This window comes from Gobius niger (genome assembly GCF_951799975.1).
Source record: "Gobius niger genome assembly, chromosome: 12".
Lineage (NCBI taxonomy): Eukaryota > Metazoa > Chordata > Actinopteri > Gobiiformes > Gobiidae > Gobius > Gobius niger.
Genome location: NC_136863.1, coordinates 33009081 through 33031638, shown reverse-complemented (window position 1 = coordinate 33031638; position 22558 = coordinate 33009081). Strand labels below are relative to the sequence as shown.

Sequence of the window (22558 nt, the reverse complement as noted above, 5' to 3'; positions counted from 1 at the left end):
TTAAATTGCAAGTAAATTTAGTCGACTAAATTTAAGACTAATTGAGTGGACTTTGCATTGATAATATTCATTCTAATCATATTTAATGTTGTTCCTCTGCTTCATGGAGCTGCTCCACATGAACAAAACTCAGAGCTGATCCTTTAACAGAGAATTTACATGATCTGAGGCTCTTTCAGACGCTCAATACGAGCGATCGCTGTTATTGTTTACTTCCGCAATTTTCGCCGGATGTTTTGGTGAATGGTCGGCAACAGCTGATGCATCCAGGCCTCTAACTCGGTTTTATATAATGATAGATCTGTTACAGCGCAAGAGAGGCAATGCACTGCTGATTATAGGATTTTAATAAAATGTTCATCAAATATGAAAATGTAAAATGCCGACCACGGCCAACGGATGTGACGACATCGCGATCGCTCGTATAGAAGTTTGGATGATTTTAGTCTCTCCTTTTCATTTTTATTTAGTCTTATTTTAGTCGACTAAAATATCTGGACATTTTAGTCACAGTTTTAGTCTCATGAGAAACTTTTAATTTAGTTTTAGTCCAATTTTAGTCTTCCAAAATATCACTTACTCACTAAAATTAAGACAAAATATTTTAGTCGACAAAATTAACACTGTTTGAAAGATACATTTCATGAACTAAAATGCAAAGACCTTCATGTAATGATGACCACCATGACGACTTGTCATGTGGCCGAGGCTATAGAGTAAAAAAGTTTAAGTGATCTTCAGTTTATCACTGGAAAATCTCCATGTCACACTGAGTTTGTAACGACAACTCACTGCCAACCACTTTCCTACATAGACAACAAATATCGTTATTGTTTATTGTTATGCTGACATTTAAAGGTGCATTATATAACTTTGTATGCAGAAAAAAGTTGACATTTGTGCCTACTTTCCTACTTTCAGTGACTCTGCAGCTGTATGGGTGTTTAGCATGGCACCTTTACTTTCCAAGACGCTCTGGGATTAATTGTTTTTAGGGTTTCTGGTTAGGGTTTTCTCTGCCGAACTATCTCCATGGTTAAGCTTACATTTCATCCAGCCAGAAAACCTACTGGAAACCCTAGAAAACATTTAGTCCTGGAGCGTTATAGAGGCCAACATGATGGCTAAAGGCACCATGCTAACTACGCACTAACATCAACTTTTTTTTCCGCATTAAAAGTTCCATAATGCACCTTTAAAGCGATCCCGTCGGTTGGTGTCGGGTAACAGAACTTTATTGCATGTCTAGCTGTGGCTTCTGTCCTCTCCATCATGTCTGTCCCTGTGGCATTGTGGGTGCGCTGTTCTTTCTCCTTCTGTCCAAAAGCACCCCGGGAGATTTAGTTCAGAGTCAGTCCATGTGGGATCGAATAGTAATGAACCTTATGGTTGGGATTGACCACCTCCTGCCCAGAGGAGAATAATTCATTGCATAATTGGAAGTTAAATTAAAGAAGTCAGTTTCAATTTAATCCCAGATTTTGTAGTTGTAAATGGTGAAACATACTTCTAAACTCTACTGATAGCAGTTCAGTGACGTTGCCTATCATTTATTTGCCGATGACCTCCAGCTGTACTGTTCATTCAGACTGTCTGAAGTCCACAAACTGACTTCCCTCACAGACTGTCTGACACAGGTAAAGCAGTGTCTTCAACTGAACTCTGACAACACCGAGACACTTATCTTTGCCCCTGACGGTGACCTCCCCCCGCCATCAAGCAACACTTAGGCAACTTGAGCCTCACGGCAAAAACAAAGCTGAGAGATCTTGGCGTCATCCTTGATCAGAATATGTCTCTTGAACATCATGTCAGGCAGTTGGTCAAAAACTGCAACTTCCATCTGCGTAACATGGCTAAACTCAGACCCATGGTGTCCAGAGAAGAACTGGAAATGATCATCCATGCGTTTGTGTCCTCGCGATTGGATTATTACTGCAACAGTCTCTTTACGTGCCTGAGCGAGAAACAGCTTGAAGTCTGCACACTGCAAAAAAGGGATTCTAAGCAAGTAAAAAAGACTTACTTTAAGAAATAAGTTCGTATTTTTTCCCTAAAAAGTAATAATGTCTCACTGAGCAAAGTTTTCTTGAGAAAAAAAATCTTGTTTTAGGAAATAAAATCTAGCCATTTCTTGTTCAGATATATTTGCTAAAAACATGATCATTTTTTGAATCTTCTTCAGTTTTAGACAAAGAATTTTTTTCTTATTTTAAGAAAAACTAAGATCAACAACTCTTAATGTAAGAACTGATTCTCAGAGAGAGATAATACATTCCATTCTTTAAAGAGGGCGGCTCGGTGGCACAGCAGTTAGAGCCTCAGCTTCACAACTCGAAGGTCCTGGGTTCGATTCCCACCAGGACGGGGCCTTTCTGTGTGGAGCATGTTCTCCCCATGTCTACCACTAAAAACATGTACAATAGGTGAATCCTCCAGCAGGTGATTCTGACCATCAGCCTGGCTCCACATCATGGAGGCGGGTCTCCGGGCGCGGGCAATACTTTCCTTAAATATTAGTATTTATTAAGAACATTTTGCTCAAAAATGTGTGTAATTTAGTAAGTAAAATACCCACAATTTTTCACTAAATAAGAATGTTTTCCTTAAATTATTCCATTTTCTGAGGACATTTTGCTTAATTCTAGCTTTATTTGCTTAAATTTAGTGTTTCTCTCTTGTTTTATGATGAGAAAAATATTCTAGAAATAAGAATTCTTAGCAAGAAAAAAATGCTGACCCCATTGGCAGAATTTTTTCCTTAAAACAAGACAAAACTTATCTTATTTTTAGATTTTTTTTCCTTGTTTTTAGAAGGGGACTTTTTGCAGTGCAGTCAGTTCAAAACTCAGCTGCGAGACTTCTGACCAGGACAAACAGGAGGACCCACATCACACCTGTGTTGAAGTCCTGGCACTGGCTCCTGTTGAACATCGGGTTCAGTTTAAAATCTTGGTGCTGACCTTTCAAGCTCTACACGGTCAGGCTCCCACTTATATTGCTGACCTACTTAAACCCTACAACACGTCTCGGAGCCTGAGGTCCTCTGGGCATAACCTGTTGATGGTTCCACGAACACACTTTAAAACCCGGGGAGGCCGCTCCTTCAAAGCCGTAGCGCCCCGACTTTGGAATAAACTTCCTCTTGACTTGCGCTCACTGGAGTCAGCAGCTGCCTTTAAAAAGCACCTAAAACCCATCTGTTTGAGAAAGCAAAACTTACTTACTTACTTACTTACTTACTTACTTACTTACTTACTTACTTACTTACTTACTTACTTACTTACTTACTTACTGACAGCAGGCTCCCCTCTCGTCTTTCATTCCTGTGTCAGAAGCAAATCGCTGCATAACCTTGGTCCTTGTGAACTCGTGTTGGCTTTCACGCAGCAGCCCCGTAGCCAGCAGCCATTCAGAGCATTACATTACATATACAGTCAGTCATGCTCCGACACCGCCGCAGACGTTCAATTAAAAGGCTGAAATTCAAACTGTTATTATGGTCTGAGGGCTCACCTGCGGCTCTGCGGGGAACTGACCAATCGGAGGCCAGCGTTGTGAGTCTAATAGAGGGGAATGTGTAGGTACAGCAGACGAAGCAGCTGTTGTTTACAAGGGACCTCATGACGGAGGTAAAGGTTGGGTATTGTCTCAGCATCACCATGTTCAAAATATATTCTGTTATTTGGTGTTTGACATAGTTGTTGATACTTGAATAAATGATAAAAGTAATAAAGTTGTGTTGGATTTTCTGCACAATGACAGATTTAATTGTGAACCAGACTTAGAGACACAGGTTAATAATAAAAGTTCCCAGATCATCTCGTGGACAGTTTAGGGGCTTGAAAACATTGGGGGGTTGGTGGTCCATAAATAGTTGCAGTTGTTGTAGTAGTAGAAGGTGTAGTAGTAGCAGGTAGTAGTTGTTGTGCTCATCAAGAATAGATACAGGCGGCATCTCTGGAATCGCCCATATGCGGTCATGTTTGAAAACAGTCAAGGTTAATCTCTAAATATTCAAAAAACTACTTTAACAAATGCTGAATTATGAATCTAGTTTTCTACTAAATAAAGATACAAAGACATGGAGAGGAGCAAAGAGGTTCAGCTGCCTATAGATTAAAAAAAAATGGAGAATGCTGACATGATAGATACAGACGGCATCTCGTCATAGAAGGGGGCGTGGCTTCGCCAAGGGGGAAAATAGAATCTTTAGAGAAACACAATTTTAGCCATTTTCTGGTGGAATATCAACTTATTTATCACATAAATAAAGTCAAGTGTAAATCGGGCCCATATGGATATTTTCTCACAGCAGATTGTTCAGTAGAAGTGAAAAAACGGCAGTTGTAGCAAGCGCTAGCTAACCGTTAGCATTAGCCCAATGCTAACATGTAGCATCAAGTTAGCATTCTCCGTTATTCATGTATTTATGGGCTGCTGAACCACTTTGCTCCTCCCCATGTCTTTGTATCATTATTTAGTAGAAACTATATTCATAATTCAGCGTTTGTTAAAGTAGTTTTTGAATAATTAGAGAAAATTTTCATTTTTTCCAAATTGTTTTCCCCCTTAACTGTTTTTAAAAATGACCATATATGGGCGATTCCAGAGATGCCGTCTGTATCTATGCTTCATGTTAGCATTGTGCTAATGCTAATGCTAGTTAGTGCTTGCTATGACTGCCATTTTTTCACTTCTACTGAACAATTTGCTGTGAATAAACATCCATGTGGCCCTGATTTAGACTTGACTCTATTAGTATGTGATAAATGTGATAAATATATGGCTAAAACCAGTGAAAAATTGTGTTTCCCAAAAGATTCGGTTTTCCCCCTCCGTGAGGCCGCGCCCCTTTCTATGATGAGATGCCGTTTGTATCGATCACCCTGAAGCTTTATATTAATGCAGTAACTTCTGGATAATGGTATTCAAACTGCCATACCAACTTTGTTTATAAAGCACAGTACGAAAAGTAAATATCAAACATTGGCTTAAATGACTTGAAATAGAGGGAATGTATCTTGTTTTGAGCGGTTTTCACTCATTTAGACACTTTTCCTGATCGGACCGAGTTTACTTTGCTTGTTTGAGGACATTTCAGACCAGTTCTAGGGCAAATCTCGCTTGAAATAAGTAAGTAAGTAAGTAAGTAAGTAAGTAAGTAAGTAAGTAAGTAAGTAAAATTGCCAATGAGATAAGACCAATGTTCTTTCCCCATTGGCAAAGAAAATGACCTGAAATAAGGACGAAATGTATCGAAACGAGTCAGAAACATCTCAGAACAAGTGAAATAATCTCGGACAAATGCCCCACAACTTCTTAACTCGTCAAAACAGCTAAAATTTGGATTATTATGCTCAAATTGAGATGTTTATACTGATCTAGTTCATTACTTTCTGCAGTGCACTGGATGAACTTTGCCCCGCGTCTGCGTAGGTTTCCTTCGGGTTCTCCGGTTTCCCCTACCACTAAAAACATGTATTAATAATAATAATACATCAAACTTGTATAGTGTTTTTTGGACACTCAAAGACACCTTACATGGGAGGTGAAACAAAACAAAAACGGGGTTTAAGGAAAAGCTAGTTTGAACGGGCGGGTTTTGAGTATTGCTTTGAAGGTTGGTAGTTAGTCTGTGTTTCTGATGGGCTGTGGGAGGGAGTTCCAAAGGGTGGGGGCTGCGATGGCGAAGGCTCGGTCTCCCCACGGTTGAGCGGAGGTGGCGGGTGGGTTGGTGTTGTTGCGGGCGCTCGGGGAGGGAGGGCGGGGCCAGGTTGTGGAGGGATTGTACAATAGGTGAATCCTCCAGCCAGGTGATGCTAACATTTGGAGATGGGTCCCCACTGCTCCTTACGGGTCGTCCCGGTGGCGTCGAAGGATGGGCCTAATGCAGAGCAAAAAGCACCTTGACCTTAAACAATTAAATCTAGTGCAAAACAAAGTAGGAAATCTGAAACACATCTCGCTCAGTGATTGAAAAGGAAGGAGAAAAAGTGTGACTTCTAAAGGTAACTGGTTCCACAGATTGGAGCAGCAACAAAAAAGTATTGTATTGTATTACTGTTGGTCTAAATTATCCACTGCTTTTTGCTTCTGGTGCTAATTTCTAAGCCTTGATTAAGTCCATTCATTCCCATCTCTAGTCAAAGTAGCAGAACATTGAAACCATAAATAGGTTACATAATGCTCCCTAGTTAATGGTATATCCAGATATTTCCTCTTGAGAAACTTGCTCAAACTTTTCAAGCATTTACCAGTGTTTACTCTGTGCCTCGTGGGCTTTTAACAGAGCATTTTTCAAAGGTAAAAGTGAATTGTGCTGGGCTCTGGAGTTGGAGCTATTTTTATCCCTCATGAAGATGTTTGATCAAAGAACTGTGCAGACCTGGATTGGAGCGTGCAGGTCTCTAAAGTGGGGGGAAGGTTCTTCTTACGCAACACTTTCTCGTGGCAAAGTGACAATGAAGCAGTCGTTTGTGTGAATGTCGTTCCCCTGGTGGCTTGTGACAGACGCTGAGGATACGGGCTCATGGAGGAATCGTGGTATAGGTGGGTTTTAGTTGCTTGATGTTTTCTTCTTATGGATGCCGTTGTGAGGACTTTATTTGAATTGCTATGGGAGAGGAGCTCATGTTACGGAACTGCCTGTTGTAAATATTGGATGCTTCATCCTGGTAAGGATGGTTTGGCTATAGTGTGGTGTCTTTGGATCACCTTTGTGATTTATGTAACATTCAAGTTCATGATGATAAATAAAAATGGTCATAAATGGTATAGGGTCACATTCATAGAAATAAAACGGAGAAGCGGCGTTTGATCGTACTGTATGCAGACAGTTAGCTATGCGGCTAGTCCTTTAGCCTGCTCAATCTATTTTTCCTATAGCCGTTTAGCCAGACTAAAATCACAAGTGATATTTAGTCTGGGGATACCAATTCATGTTCTGGTAGGAGAGGTGTGGTTTACGATCGTCCATAGCCGTTTATTGGGCTGAATGTCTATCATATGTGTCTGCAGTAGCCACAGCCAATCATATCATCGTATCTGATGACGTATGACGTACCCGCTGTAAACTTTCGATCTAAACTATTTAGAAAAAGGTCTAAAGCTTGATTGAAAAATAGCGTTGCATCTGCTGCTGTCATGTTTGATCCATAAATAAACTTTTTTTTCATTCGTAAAGCTTGTAGCTTACAAGCTTACGTAGCCTATGGCTCAATCCGAAACCATCAAATTGTAGCCTCTAAGCACTAACACTAGCAACTAACTCCTTAACCTTTCATGGGTCGACTGTTAGATCTATGCAGTTAGTGAACTAAACCTTTGGCAGAATTTGCACAATCCGTCCATCCTTAAACAGGGGAAAGGGAAGTGACATCACCAACAGCTGTTTTTCTTCTTCTTTAAAGTTATTGGTGGAGTGCAGTGGTTGGTTGGCGCAGTGGCTTATGGGATGGCACATAGCTCCTAATCACTGGTTAGTTAGCACCAGAGGTCCCTATGCTAAAGTGGCTATGATAGTTAGCATCAGAGGTCCCTATGCTAAAGTGGCTATGATAGTTAGCATCAAGGCTCCTTTTCCTAGCTACTTCCTAACTGACTTATCAATTCGGAAGCAACTTGCCATGGCGGACGCTGACGCACATCCGGTTTGGCGTAAGAGCTCTTAGCGATCTGATGGTTTCGGAAGGAGCCCGAGTCAAATAGCGCCTCATCGTCTTGCTGTCCCGCCTTAGCCAGGCTAATGGCTGTTAGCATTAGCCATCAATCATCATGAATTATGAACGACACCATGTTTTTTTCAGCTGTTGTCATCGACCGCATATACATGAGATCAAAGAGTTAAAAATCATTATTGAAGTTCAGACCTTCTGAGATTTTACTATAGATACAAATTAACATATAAATGCTAAATGCTAACTCAAATTTAGTTAAGCTTTTGCCTTTTGTGAGGTCAGATACACATCATCTCACAAGACGTTAATGATAGAAAACCACAGAACTTCTAAATGCCATGAAAAGGACAAAACAAATCTCCCCGTACATTAGTTTTGTGCCTGTCTTCTCTTTTCATTGGCCTGTGGACAGAACCTTTGACTCGGGTCCGGGATTCGACGGCATTTGCCATAAATGGTCACGTTTATATTGGGCTTTTCCACCACTCACCCGTTCACACTCTCATTCATACACCAGTGCACGCAGACACTGGAGGCAAGGTGGGTGATGTGCTTTGCCCAAGGACACAACGACAGTGTGCACCTGCTATTCCACTACTTTGGTTTATGGGGTTTTAAGGAAGCGAAAAAGATCAGCAGTAACGGTTTGGGCTTGTCTTTGTCTGGAATTTCAGCTCCGATTCCCAGACAAATGCACCTCTGCCGACCCCAATATTCACATTTATAACTATTCCCACGCTCCGTTCTCACACATTGATCACACAGATGAGATATTAAGCTGTTTTCTTTGCACTCAATATGTTTCTGACCTCATAAACAGCTTGAAGAACAACTCTCCCCTGTGCAAAACGCAGCGCTACATCATATTAGCATTTTACAGCGCTTTACCGAACAATAGCTTCCTTTTATAAAATAACTGCGGCGGCCGCGGGCGAATCCAGCACCGCACTCTTCTTGTTGTCCCACTTCTGTCCGTGTTGTACGTTCGAAGTTTCCTGTTTCTTAACAAATCGACTCAGTTTTTTTGTGTTGTTTTTCTCTCCCATTTCCTCAGGTCGGTGTAAGGAGTCCGCCGTGCTTCACCGGCCGGGCCCAGATGGATCATTCTGCCTGATCCAGAAGCACTGTGAGTCAGCTTCCTCGTGCTGTTTTCTATCCATGCTTTGTTATGTGAAAACAAGTGGATATTCTTAAGATGAGACGCTGCGGGTGAATAGGAAAACAAATACATTCAGAGATATCCATTGAAACTTTTGCTTTAAGTCTGTCATTTGGACAAAATCTAGTTTAGTTTATTTTATTTTTTTATTTCAGTCAGTATCTTCACACAGACACGATTGACTACAAAACATGAAAACACTGAAACAACGACTGAAAAGGGTTTCGGCTGAAGTGAAACTCTGATCTAAAGCCAAACCCTATTGCAACTTAATAGTAACTTAGAGTTTACAGTAGTTTTACCATCTGCAAGACGAGGACAAAATGAATATGTTTCTGTATCAATTAGTTACAAAATTAATTCGCACAAATCACACATTAATCAATAATGGAGAGGACAGGAGAGTTTATATGTGAGTTAGCGCTAGCGCCTTATAACTGCTAATTACATTAGATTTGAACATTTTTTTGAAAGCGTTTAAGGATGTTGAGTGTTTTAAGGTGTCATTCAGAATATTCCAGACGTTTCCTCCTCTGACTGAGACACATCTGGTTTTGCTGTTTGTTCCAAATACTCTTTTCTGATAGATATGAGTTCCTCTGAGATTACAGCCAGTCTCTCTGGGTTTAAACCTTTCTTGTTTACATTCAGGAAGCTTATGGTTATGAACCTTATACATAACAATAGCTGTGCCAAGATCAACTAAGTCGTGTAGTTTTAGTGTTTTTAATTTAATGAACTAAATATAGATAGAGCCAGGTTTAAATATATGGTTATATTTTGTTGATATTAGTCACAATGATTTTTTTCAGAGGGAATTTTGGATATTATTCAGTTGTTTTTTCTTGTTTTGTGCAGTTCATAGCTTAGTCAATACTGTTTAGTACAAGACTGGAAAGTTGTGGGAGCTACTACAGTGGACACGTTGTTGCAAGAGTGGAATTAAAAACTAATTTTGACAAAACTGGTCCAAAGTTTTGTAACGTCTATGTATTTGTCTGTGTATTTATCTCTTGTCTCCCAGTAAGGAAATAAGCATATTTTGGATAACTGCGTCATTGCCTTTCGTGCTACACGTGGATACCAAACATGTCAATATTTGTGAATGAATAAGCGCGGGAAACTGGCCGCTGCAGCATGAGTTTGGTCTATTTTTTTACTCTTTTGTGCCTTTGCTCTGCCCGATCCCGTCAGACCTTGGAAGCTGAGCAGGGAAGGGCCTGGCAGGACTGGGATGGGAGGCGGTTTGGGAACACCAGGAATGTAGTGAGTGAGTGGTGGTCGGAGGGGCCGATGGCGCAGACTGGTTGCCTCGCTTCGTCAGTCTACCCCAGGGCTGCTGTGGCTACAATTGCAGATTACCACCACCGAGTATGGAGTGAACGAATAGTGCAATGTAAAGCATCTATGAGTATCCAGAAAAGCGCTATATAAAACCAATGCATTATTATTATTACTCATCTTACTGATGTAAGAGTAGATGGCTGAGATCCTCCACATTAACAATTGCATGAAAACATTAGCATTCATACCTTAGAGCAGGGGTGGCCGACTAGTCAGACACCAAGAGCCGAAATTTTCAACCTTGATCCTGTGACGAGCCACAAAGGCACCGACCATTAGCGAGATCCAGGGGTGGTACTTTATTGGGATTAAATAGAATGTGACTGTTGGTTTTACTCCTAACCAAGACTGAAATAAATATATATTAAATAAACTGACATTTTGTTCTGTTCTGACTGTGTTCGTATGTGGGGCCCTGCCCACTGAGCCCCCTCCTCTGATTCGCCCCTGGCCTGTGCGCTCACTGCCTGCAGCTTCGTCCTGACTGGACTGCGCAGAGAGAAGGCACTCTAGGCTGCACAAAGTTCATAAACTTTAACCAGGAGCCTCTGGACGTCTGAGAGTCTGTTTTAAGTTGCATTTGTTACAGTTACTGTCACATGTGAAAGAAAAGTCGATGACTTTGCGCATTTCCGCGTTACGATGTCGCGCTTCGCATCATATGCTTCGTTAGAGCTCCGCTTTTTTCCATTTCCTAATCTCTTTCTTTTTCTGTGAATATGAGGCCAACTTTCATCAAATAAAGAGTAGCTGATCCGAAATCTGAAAAGCAGAAGCTGATCCCAGAGCCACGATCTGCCTGACTGTTGTTTAACCTACATCCTGCTGTGAGTGAGGCTGCACAGGCACCTTTTCACGCCGCCTCGAAAACGAGGGTGATCCGGACTCTCATTCATGTGTAGAGATGGAAACCGGGTCTGTAGGAGCATGGTTGGATTTTTGGTCAAGATTCGTAAAGACCTTTTTACAGTTTATGGGAAATATGTACCAATACTCTTGTAAAGAGCAGCATTGTGTTATCCAGTCATGCAAAGAGCCGCGTGTTGGCCACCCCTGCCTTAGAGCCACTTTGCTTTAGTTTCATGGTGTTGTAACAAATCTTGCACACACATAATTGCGGACGATTGCAGTCAGAAGCCGATCCATGCTTACTTAAAGGGCGGCACGGTGGCGCAGTGGTTAGCGCTCGTGCTTCACAGCTAGAAGGTCCCGGGTTCGAAAAAACCTCAAAACACCTTTGTCTTTTCCGTGAGCGAGCTGGTTCCCTCCTCAGACCTGACCCGTGACACCGGTGTGAGCGGGACGTCACCTGCTCGTCTCCATGGAGATGTCTGCTCTGCTTTGACAACAGGGTTAAACACATTTGGTCCTCGTCCAAACTCTGCGTGTTGGTGATCGCAGGTCGGTGAACAGTTTAGCTGTGGTGTAGCAGCGTGTGACCCGGAATGTTCCCCAGTTTGGCTTTAAAGAGGCTTAATGGATACATGATGTGTTTGTGGCACATTGTGTTTCATCAACTAGAACTTGTTTTGTTAGAATGTTGAAAGTGATCTTTTTGCTGATTAAAACTCAATATAACGGATGATTAAACAGAGTCAAATCTCTATATCATTTGTCTGTTAATAAAAGCGAAACTATCGTAGAGGTCTCTGGTTAGATTCCCACCTGAACAGGGCCTCTCTGTGTGCAGTTTGCATGTTCTCCCCGTGTCTGCACAGGTTCCCCCTACCACTGAAAACATGTACAATAGGTTCATCCTTCAGATAGGGGTTTTTGACTATTAGCCCGGCTCCACATCTGGAGATGGGCCTAAGTTGGCTGCTCATGCTCCTACACGTCGCTCCATTGAAGATGAATCAAATGCAGAGATGAATGTCTCTACGGAGATTAATAAAGTTTACACCATGGTCTGGGTGATACTGGATTCTGATTGGCTGGTGCATTATTTTGGTGTAACCGCACACGTAGTCCGGTAGTTAAATCACTGGGATATCACTCCGCTGTGGGCATCGCCATAGCAACGCCTGACACAGCTGAATCAGATAAAGGCGTAATTAGTGACTGACAGGAACGTATGAGATGGATTTAGTGTTTGCTAAATGTTTGTAGAGGAGAGTGAGCAGCTAGGTTAGCTACTGTTAATAACATATGAGCTTTACATTTCTATTGGAAACGGTTAAGGCTATTCATCATTTTCAGGCGTACATAAAATGATCCTGCATTGAAGCATCTTTGTCTGGATTAGTAAAGTCAAACATAAAAGTTTCAGTTGGGGGGGCCCAGGCGACTCCACCGCAGCTGTTTCCATAAACAGTTGAGCTGGTTGAGCTAGCTAGCTTCAGGTTAAACCTTGTAAAAGGTAAATAACTCCTGCCCACGAGTGCCGCATATCGGTGTTTACTTCCAGGGAAAAGTGTTTCCGGGTTAGTCCTGTTGTGTTGTGATTCTGTGCTGATGTTGTGTCGTTGAGCCTGACTGAGATCCTCGTAATAGCTGCGGAGAATGACTCGCTCTGAGACCAGCCTTCAGTGACCGGCTAATAACCCACACAAAATAGTCCCGTAGTCTGGCAGATTTAGTGACTTTAGTCAATGAAAAACACATTTATTATAAATGTTAGGTTTGTGGGACCCTGGTATAAGCGGATTAAACAACGAGGAGCCGCGTTAGAACCGTCTAACGCGGCTCCTCGTTGTTTAATCCTTACATCACTTGACTTAAAGGTACACTGCGTAACATTTTGGACTATACTGTTGCGGCAAAACAAAACATGCTCCCAAGACACAGAAAATGCTGTTGCTGCAGTGTGTAATAAAAGAATGGACTTGGATGAGAAACTAACCTGTTTAAATCTCATATTCTACCGGTTTTCGTCACATCTCCATGGAGACGAGCTGGAGACGTCCCCTCTCCCAGTAAAGTTTACAGTCATATCTTAGCAGGGTGAGCCTCATAAATGTTTGTACATTTATGAGGTAGTTTTTCTATGATGAAAATGTCTGAAAATCACTGTGTTTTGTTCATATGGGAGAACGTTCTAACTTGATTAATTATGTTAGAATAGGTTAAAAGAAGTTGAATTGAAGCACATCTTTGATTTTGACGACTAAATTACGTGATATTTTTCTCGACTAAAACAAAAACAAATGGAGTAAAACTTGAAGAAAGCTAGTTTATATAATAAGTATAATATAGTATAATAAGTATGTTGACCAAATTACCACTGCATTGTGTCTTAGAGTGATTTAAAATGCATTGAGGTCTTCTTAGCATAAGCTAGCAAGAGCATCTTTCTCTCCGCATTTAAACGGATCACCCACGCCACACTGTTTTATTCATTCCTCCCCCCGTATCCCCCCAGCTCTCCATGACTTTGTTTTTTATTTTGAATTGCCAGTGCACATTTGGGTGACTTTAGCAGAAGCTGTTGCCAAGTGTCTAGTTTAGATTCGTGCTGTGTTCGTCCCCCACGTTGGTCAGATCTTCATTATGTTGCGTTCGGCTGCGGCTATTTAAAATGCTAATGTTGTCGCTGGCTTTGTGCAGCAAATCCCAGGCAAAGACGGATCATATCCTCGACTTTGTGAGACACAGGGCGGATTTAGGAAAAGCAAACTTGTCATTCTTTTACACTTGTTCTCTCTGTTGATCGCTATTGGCAGTGACTGATGGTGGAAAGTCACGTCATCAATACGAGTGTGTCTTCAGCGCACTTTTACCATTGTCTTTCTTCTTTGAGCTGTGGCACACTCTTTTATTTTGAAAGGAGGGCCCCAGAAATGACACCAAGTATAAAAGATAGTGTTTTTTTTGCTGACTATGCGAGTGTATGAGTGTGCGATTGTAAACTGTTTCACACCAGGGATCATCTATAAGACAAAGGTATCTTTAAGGAATAGGCCACCGTTTTTCCATACTGAGATATGTTCTTACCTGAGCTTTGACGAGTTCTTTAGGACCTGTCTGATCTTCAGTCACGTAAACACAGCACAGACGGCGTTAGCATTTAGCCTCTCCCTCTCTCCTCTATAGCTCCAAAACAGGTCAAGATAGAAGCTACCAAGCTCTTCCACGTTTCCCCTATTTAAATATGGTTACGTGAAGTGTTCCACTACAAAGTATAATTACACAAAATTAAACAATGTGGATTATCTAAGCGGATAAAAGGGGGAACTATTGTAGGGCGTAATAATACCAGGAGTAGTTCGAAATCTGCGCAGTAATCTTCACTTTACTGTGCGGATGCCAAAAAAGCACTGTTTTCTTGCTTTTTCATCGCTTTTCATTCGTGTTTTTGTTGCTTTTTTATGTTTTTGTCATTATTATTGACCTTATAGACCTTGTAGTTTCTGCAAATATGTGTAAGATCTCTGAGTAAAACACATCTTGCAGGTGGTGGATGGCAGGTAACTGGTTAAATAAAAGCAACAATTGCTTATCAAGACAAAACTTGCAGGAAACCGAAACATCCCAGGTACCACTTGTCTCCTTTACAGCAGTTTGAGAAGCACCCAGTAATTGATCGTGTGCACAGCCATACTAACAATAGCAACAATTCCCAATCATTTGATCTTAAAAGCTACACAAGCTCCGGCCTGGTTTTGGTTCCAGGATGCGTGAGAATACCAGGCGCAGTCTTTCGCTCCGAGCATTTGCCCACAGATCCAGAAGGTCACACTGCAAAAAGTACTTCACTAGATCAGCATAAACATCTCAATTTGAGCACAATAATCCAAATTTGAGCTGTTTTGACTAGTTAAGAAGTTCTTGGGCATTTGTCCCAGATTATTTCACTTGTTCTGAGATGTTTCTGACTTGTTTCAATACATTTCGTCCTTATTTCAGGTCATTTTCTTTGCCAATGGGGAAAGAAAATTGGTCTTGTCTCATTGGCAAATTTACTTTCTTATTTCAAGCGAGATTTACATTAGAACTGGTATGAAATGTCCTCAAACAAGCAAAGTGAACTTGCTCCGATCAGGAAAAGTGTCTAAATTAGCGAAAACCGCTCAAAACAAGAAACATTTCCTCAATTCAAGTCATTTAAGACAATGCTTGATATTTACTTTTTGCAGTGCAGCAGTCCAAACCCGGCTCTGATCGGTCACACACCTCTTGTCATCATTTAAAATCGCAGGAAGAAATGAATCAACCTTGACCACAGCTTTTTTATAAATCTCTCAGCTTACCCGTGCTCGCCTCTGTCGACGACGCGCCTCTCACTGTCACTGTCACTGTCACTGTCACGCTCTTGTTGCGTTGCTAATGATCAGCGGCGCATGTGCCTGGAGCAGATGGAGCCATGTCTGTGGTTTGTCCCGATAGACTGTTCCCCGTCTCACCACATGCTCTCACTCTCTACTCCCAGATGTTCAAGTCCATGTCAAACTTCACCTTTGGTCCAAAACTCAACATAGCAGAATTTTCTCCTGTGTCACACTGTTCATTTTGGATCAAACGGCCAGGTGACGGAGGTAACAGGCTCCAGGAAAAGCAGAGTCCCTCAGCGACAGCTCCCGTCTCTGTCCAAAGACCTGATGATTCCTGCTGAATTAGATCAACGTTTTGAGAAAGAGGAGGCGGTGGGCGGGGACCTTGTGTCTTTACATGCTCATTTGTTTAAGCAGCGCTATTTACGGATATATTTGATTATTTCACAACTGGTTTTGATGGGATTTAAAGCTGGAGACGACGGAAGTGAATTGTGGGAGGCGGCGTGTGTTTGTGCAGCGATGTTTTTTACTTTGTGCTTTATCCATCGTTTACAAGCGGCAACCAGCGCTAACATTAGCCTGGACCAACCCACTTGGGACATGTGACCAATACTGTAAGCTTATAGCTGTACAGAGGCAGCCATCTCGAGCTCGCCCTGAGGACGGCCTAGAGCCGAAACGCGTTGGCAATTTTACCTAATCTAGCCATGTTTAAATAAAGGCTTTTTAATATTTCTACCTTTGGAGTGCCTTAGTTTGTTTGATTTTTTGCTGAAACGGATCCCTGCACTGAAGAGCACCCAAAAGACTAAACTTGTACAACTTTTTACATCTGAGTAGCGCTCCAGCCTCCCAATTTTTTCAACTATTAGCCTGGATTTGTTCTGATATCATTGTGTGTTTGGCCATTGTCTACTGTTTGTTGTTTTACTGCAGTGAATCTTTTGCCTTGTGATTTTGCCGTACAGTTGTGTGTTGGTCGCTGAGTTCTGATTGGTTATAGACTGAAAGTAAACACAGCTCTGGTGATTATGTGGCCAAAAGAGGCTTATGTTAACCTCAACAAGCAGCAAAGAGCATTTTTTGGCAGATTTGATCGTAACTTGGTCATGACTTTGTCCAGTAACTAGTTACATTTATCAAACTGTAGCGCATTTACTAACAGTTACTTTTGGGGAGAGGTGACGAAGAACTCTAACTTACTACTTAGTCATTTCTGAGTAATTATCCCAACACAGGTCAAATGCACAAGACAATTATCCATAGTTGATAACATTTCTTAACTTGGTATAAAAGAGAAGATCAAATTACACCTACAGTGGTGATATTCACTTGTTATAGCACTTAATACACAAACATGTGGATCAGTGGAAAGAGTATGCATTCCGAACAGACAAAATGCATACAATTAGTAACATTAAAGGTGCATTATTTAACTTTTTTACGTCTCTAGGACGCTCCAGGATCAGTTGTTTAGTAGGCTTTCACAGCTGACTGACCCTGTCGCCAGAAAACCTACAAAACAATAGATCCTGGAGCTTTGTAGAGACCACTGTGATGGAAAGTAAAGGCGCCATGTTGACCACTCATACAGCCTCACAAGGTTGCATTATCTCTATCTCCACAATCCAAGCTCTTGTCCCCAACCAAGTCCTACTTAGTGTTAGTCCAGTTGTTAAAGCTGACTAGATTCCGGATGCTTCCATATGTAGCCAAAGTTGTGCTTGTGTCTTACAGCTTCAGGCGACCCAAGTGAAGCTGGTGTTGTGCCTTTTATAAAACCCTCTAAGTGAGAGCATCCCACAAACGGTACCTTTTTGTAAGTCATTCTTTTCTCGAGCACCACGTAATGTCCTCTTTGGTTTCCCTCGAGGCCTCCTGTTTCCTTTCAGCTAACCTCAGCATCCATCTCCGCCCATCCTCACTGTCCATGATCCCTCCTCTGTAATCCATCTCCATCTGAACTCCAAATGCACTCATTCCTTTTCCCTTTCATGCTCAACATGAACAAAGTGATCATCATAGCAGCGTGCAACGAGCAAGATCTTATTTTTATCGTCATGTTTCAATGAGACCGGTAAAGAGAGACTTTACACTCTGACTCACGTGATCGGGAGAGAGGAGGAAGTGCGGCGGGTGCACAAACACTTCAGGAGTTGAAGGACCACTGTAGGCGACCTCACAATGCAGATGAGATCATTTGGGGCCAGAGCCAATTCTCACAGTGTTCAAGTCTGTGTAGTCGAAGTACATTAAATGTGTTTTAGATTTTCAACCCAGAGTGGTATTTTTTCTTCAATCGCTCTTCTTCCTCTGCTGCATTTCTTGGATCTTTGGGAACATCCATCGCCTGTATAGTAATTATTGAGGGGGAAAACAAAGAGGGAAAAAGAACAACTTTTTTCCCTATTATGCCAGAACTACTCTGGAATATGGATGTAATTTCAACCAAAGAAAGAAACACGGAGGAGCAAGTGGTTCAAGTGGTCCAAATTTGCACATGTAGCAGTAAATGTTGAGCATAATACTAACGTTAGCCTCATGCTAAAGCTAACCGCTAGCTTCAAGTGCCGTTTTTTTTTGCTTCTAGTGAACAAGTCGCTGTGAAAAAAGAAACATTCGTAATGATCCAATTTTGACTTGACTCTATTTGTCTGTGCTGAATATGCTCATGCATCTGCTTTGATGATTTCCGTAGCTTCTTCCTCCTGCTAGGCCACGCCCCCTTGCACAAAACTGTCCTCTGCATTAAAGAGCCAATAGACTCAACAGTCCCGTGTACTTCTGGTCACGTGCTGGGGTCTGGAGATAAATAGAATCACATTCATATTTGGCATTGACTTTTTGAAAAATTTAAATTTTATAGAGGTCGAACTACAATATCGGCTATCGGCCGATCTATCGCCTATAAATGCTGATATCTCTGGGACCGAAAGTAATAGAGACTTCCCGTTTTAAAATGAGTCCCACCACAATGTCCCAGGCCTCAGGGGAACAGAGAAACATCAATGAAAACTGCTGAGCTACAAGTTTGTTAAAGCAAAGTTTCATTAAACCTCAGTCAATATGGACAAGCATTTTGAAGCATGGAACCCAGGGGCGGACTGGCCATATGTCTGTTCTGGAAGAGCACAGAAGGGCCACCAGTCCCGCCACAACCGAGCTTTACCCAAATCTAAAAGCTAAAAAGAAAAGCATCAAAATAGCGAGAAAAAGAGGATGAAAACAAAACAAAAACGTGAGAAAAACACAACAAAAAATGACAGAAAAAATAATCACAAAAATATGACAAAAACGACATGACAAAAAGTTTCCATCCCTTTTGTAGGCCTTAGCTTTCAAATGAGGCGCTACATTGTTGATCTCCAGTCGAGAAGCTTTTAGATTTGGGTAAAGCCCAGTTTAAAAAAAAAACATGAATCTAAAAGGAAGGAGTATGGTGCACCACAAGGTTCAACTTTGGGACCATTATTATTTATTATTTATATTAATGATTTTGCTTCTGTTTCTACAACCACCTTTCCCGCTCTTTTTGCTGATGATACCAATAAAAAAAATAAAAAGTCGACCTGGGGAAAATGCACTCGGTTAAGGCGGGGGGTCAGAGGTTAAAATATTTATTTGTGGAAGTGTCACAATTACGCTAATTTGGGCCAGGCTGGTCAGAGTCCAGGGCTGTTTTTCAGTCCCAGTCCGGCCCTGATGGAACCTGGAGAAATCAATCACTGAGTTACTTTGAACCTCCGCAATTGTTGCTAGCCACACAAAATGCAGGGGCTAGCAACAATATGCTAATGTTAACTGCAGCATGCTAATGCTAGCGTCAACTAATCAAAGCTGGGACAGAAACTATGATTGAATCACCTAAAGTAATACAATAAAAGTGGCCACTGCTGGAGTTTTTACAGGATTATAGACCAGACATTTTGAAACATGGTTCAAAAATATCGGCCTAAAATATCGGCCGAGCATATTCCTATATAAATCCCCCAAAATCGGCATCACAGGCTTAATCCATCACCTGCCCAGCTCTGCCCTCACAGTGTGTTCATCATGGTGCTAGTCTGGCATTGGCTCACAGTGAAAGCTTGTTGTCACAGTTGTGTATATCTTGTCATTCCCATCACTGCCTGCAGAGGGCGCTCCAGGTTAATTAAAAATCCCGACTAGACCAGCCTGTTACTTACCTTGTGCCGCAAGCTGGAAAGTCGTGAGATTTGTGAGTTTGCAGACTTACAAAAAAAACGTATGAATTCACGCATTTACGCGTTGTGCCGTGAGTTGGCAAGTGTTACATTTTCGGACAACACTCCCCTTTAATTGATGCTTGTTGATAACAAACTGGTGCAACTTGGAGGCAAAGAATATTGTACATAATTTAAAATAATTGCAGTTGGTTTTGTGATTGACTAATTGCTACTGTACTTGAAACACTCTCTCATCCAAAGAGGCTGTGGATTCCATTGTCTCTGATAAAAATAGATGAAAGAAGGTTGCTAATGACTAAAAATAATTCTAAGCTACCGATAAGTGGCATGTCTGGAACATGGTATACAATGTTTGTTTTTCATCTCTGGTATTGGGGCAATAAATAGAAAAGTGTTTGGTGGATTTGTATTGAGGCTTATATTCTGCAAACAGCTGTTATTGGCCTCTATATCTTCGCTCATTTCCCAGGCCGGGCGCATACATTTCCTTTAATCCCCGTCGTGTTGGCTCGTCGCTCGCCATATTTTGCTTCCTCAATCCTAATTTCACACCGAAAGGCAGCCGCGATTGCTTTCCAAGCTGGAGGAAGGCGCGTGGATTAGCTTCTGCACACACCGCATTCAGCCTCAGCGTGGACCAAGCGTCGGACGGGCCATCAGTGAAAGAAGCCAGTTACCGTCACCAAAGAGCAGAGGAGAAAATCTGCTCTGTTTCAGTGTGATTGCTGTAACCGTGGACTGCTATCAATCTTCCCACAAAGGAAAACAGAAGTTGTCCGTGGGAAAAAAGTGGGACGTGTTTTGGTGTAGTGTGGTCACCGGGCGATTCCCACATTTTTACTGATTTAATTTAGATCTGGTTACTCTTAAAGCAAGGATATCCTGTTATACTTTCAACTGTATTTGGTTATGATTTCAAATGTTTCTCACATCTTCTTTAGAAAATGCGATGTTGATCTAAAACCGCTTATACAGATGTTCCCTTTCTCGTCTTCCAGTCCCTTTAACTCAGGGGTGTCAAACATACGGCCCGAGGGCCTGATCCAGCCCGCGAGGTGATCCGGCCCCTGGCCTGTAGAGCAGTGTTTTTCAACCTTTGTTGAGCCAAGGCACATTTTTTTCATTGAAATAATCACGAGGCGCCACCAGCAGAAAATGTTCTCATCAAAGTGTCTTGAATAGGAACACTGTATAGTCTCACTCGCCACAATGCCTCAATACAACTAATTCTCTTGTCTTAAAGAAATGAACTCCCTGATATGGAAGAGTATAATATGGTTACTCTGCCGATCACTAGACAGCATCGACACTCAAAAACAGTACATTATTTGTGGATAATAATGCATTTGTTTAAAAAAAAAAAACAACTAGGTGAGATTGGATAATTTCCCAAGGCACACCAGACAATATCTCACGGCATGTAAAAAAAAAGTAAATCTCAGCCCATTCCTGTGCGGAGTTATGAATTTTTAAAGAATAACCAGAATGCTCATTCTAGACACTAGGGGGCATTAAATGACAGCCACCAGGGGGCACTGACATAATAAGTGCTCAGGATATGAAAAACACATTATACAGCCACGTGGTAAAAGTCTGTCCCCGGGCGGCTGTGACTTCAACAACAGCTTACCACCACTGAGTGTGGAGTGAATGAATAATGACTATATAGTGCTTTGAGGAGCTTGTGACACAGGCTTGTAAAGTGCAATACAAGCATAAGCTGCTGTTATTGATGAAGCCACAGTCAAGTTGGGGCTTTGACCAAATCACAGCTTATTATTATTCATTTATTGGGAGCTGAATTTCGGCCGCGAGTTGGACTCCCCTGCTTTAACTCTTCCTCCTCGCTAAAGGCATCAACTCTGTGCTGTGTTTTCTAAATGAAAGCTTTTATAAATATTGAAGAAAAGTTATGCTGCAACTTTTAACCAAAGATGAGGCTTTGATTGATTGATGACATCGTAGTATTGAAATCGGTTTTGATGAGTCAAAGTTCAATTTGACATTTTAGTTTTGTAACAACATTACAGCTACAAAAATAATGTAATTCTTATTATATTCCCCAGAGGATTTATGCTCCAAAATCAGTTTGCTGCTGCTTTTTATCTGCTCCACAGCCAGGTGTCTTTGACAAATCCAATCTCTTCTACCGGGAGAAAAAGAATGTTCCAGTTTTGCCTCACAAAGACCATCAGTTCCACTCTGTTAAAAATGAACGCGAGTTTCTAAAAGTCGTGCTGAAGTTTCCCGGCGCTGCTCCCATTGTGAGCTCAATCTGTCCTTACATAATCACAATATTGAATTATTGATTGAAGAGATTGGATTTGGGAACGGATGAGAATAGCTTTGCCTTTATGTCCCTTTTTTTTTGTCTTTAATAATGAATAAAAAGAGAAGGGGAACGGTTTTGCAATAGTCCCAGTTCGAGATGGGAGTTGTCCGTAACTCTCCAAAGCAAAGTCAAGAGAGCCCTGTATCTGCACTGAGAACGCCTGCCTCCTGTGACGGCAGTATTTATATTTGTGTGTCATTACCGCCCACCCACGCTGCGCCCATTCACTGCCGTCTGCTCGGACTCGGTCTCCAGTCCCCAGGAGAACCGAATGGGCTTTTCCCAGACCAGACGGAAACCGCTCTCCCATGCCTTTCACTGGACACGAGAGAGAAAGAATGTGCCTTAGCATGTCCTGTGCCTATTCCCCGTTTGCTACTGGTCTGATTTCACTTCCTCTGACTTCATGACTATCTCATACCAAGGGTTTTGTCAAAGGGGTCCACAGTTTCTGAGTTTTGAGCAAACAAATGCTGTGGGTAGATCGTGAGGTCCTTTGTCTTTCAGCAGCAGCTTCAGTTTGCAGGGAGTTGTTTACTTTTGGGTCAAGTACATGTTGAAACGTCGCAATGGCCTGTTCCAACCGGTCTTTTTTGTGCTTTTGACCTCGCTATAACATTGTT

At 41.7% G+C, this 22558-nt stretch overlaps 1 protein-coding gene across 3 annotated transcripts in view; it reads left to right on the top strand.

The window, feature by feature from the left end:
- Positions 1 to 22558, top strand: part of peak1 (pseudopodium-enriched atypical kinase 1) — a 174550-nt gene that overhangs the window by 90022 nt on the left and 61970 nt on the right. For 2 of the 3 annotated variants that reach the window (XM_079567380.1, XM_079567381.1), the window contains one exon: positions 8734 to 8805. The exons of the other annotated variant lie outside the window; for it this stretch is intronic. The gene's annotated coding sequence lies outside the window, so the exon portion shown is untranslated. The remainder of the gene's footprint in view (positions 1 to 8733; positions 8806 to 22558) is intronic. 3 annotated transcript variants of the gene reach the window in all.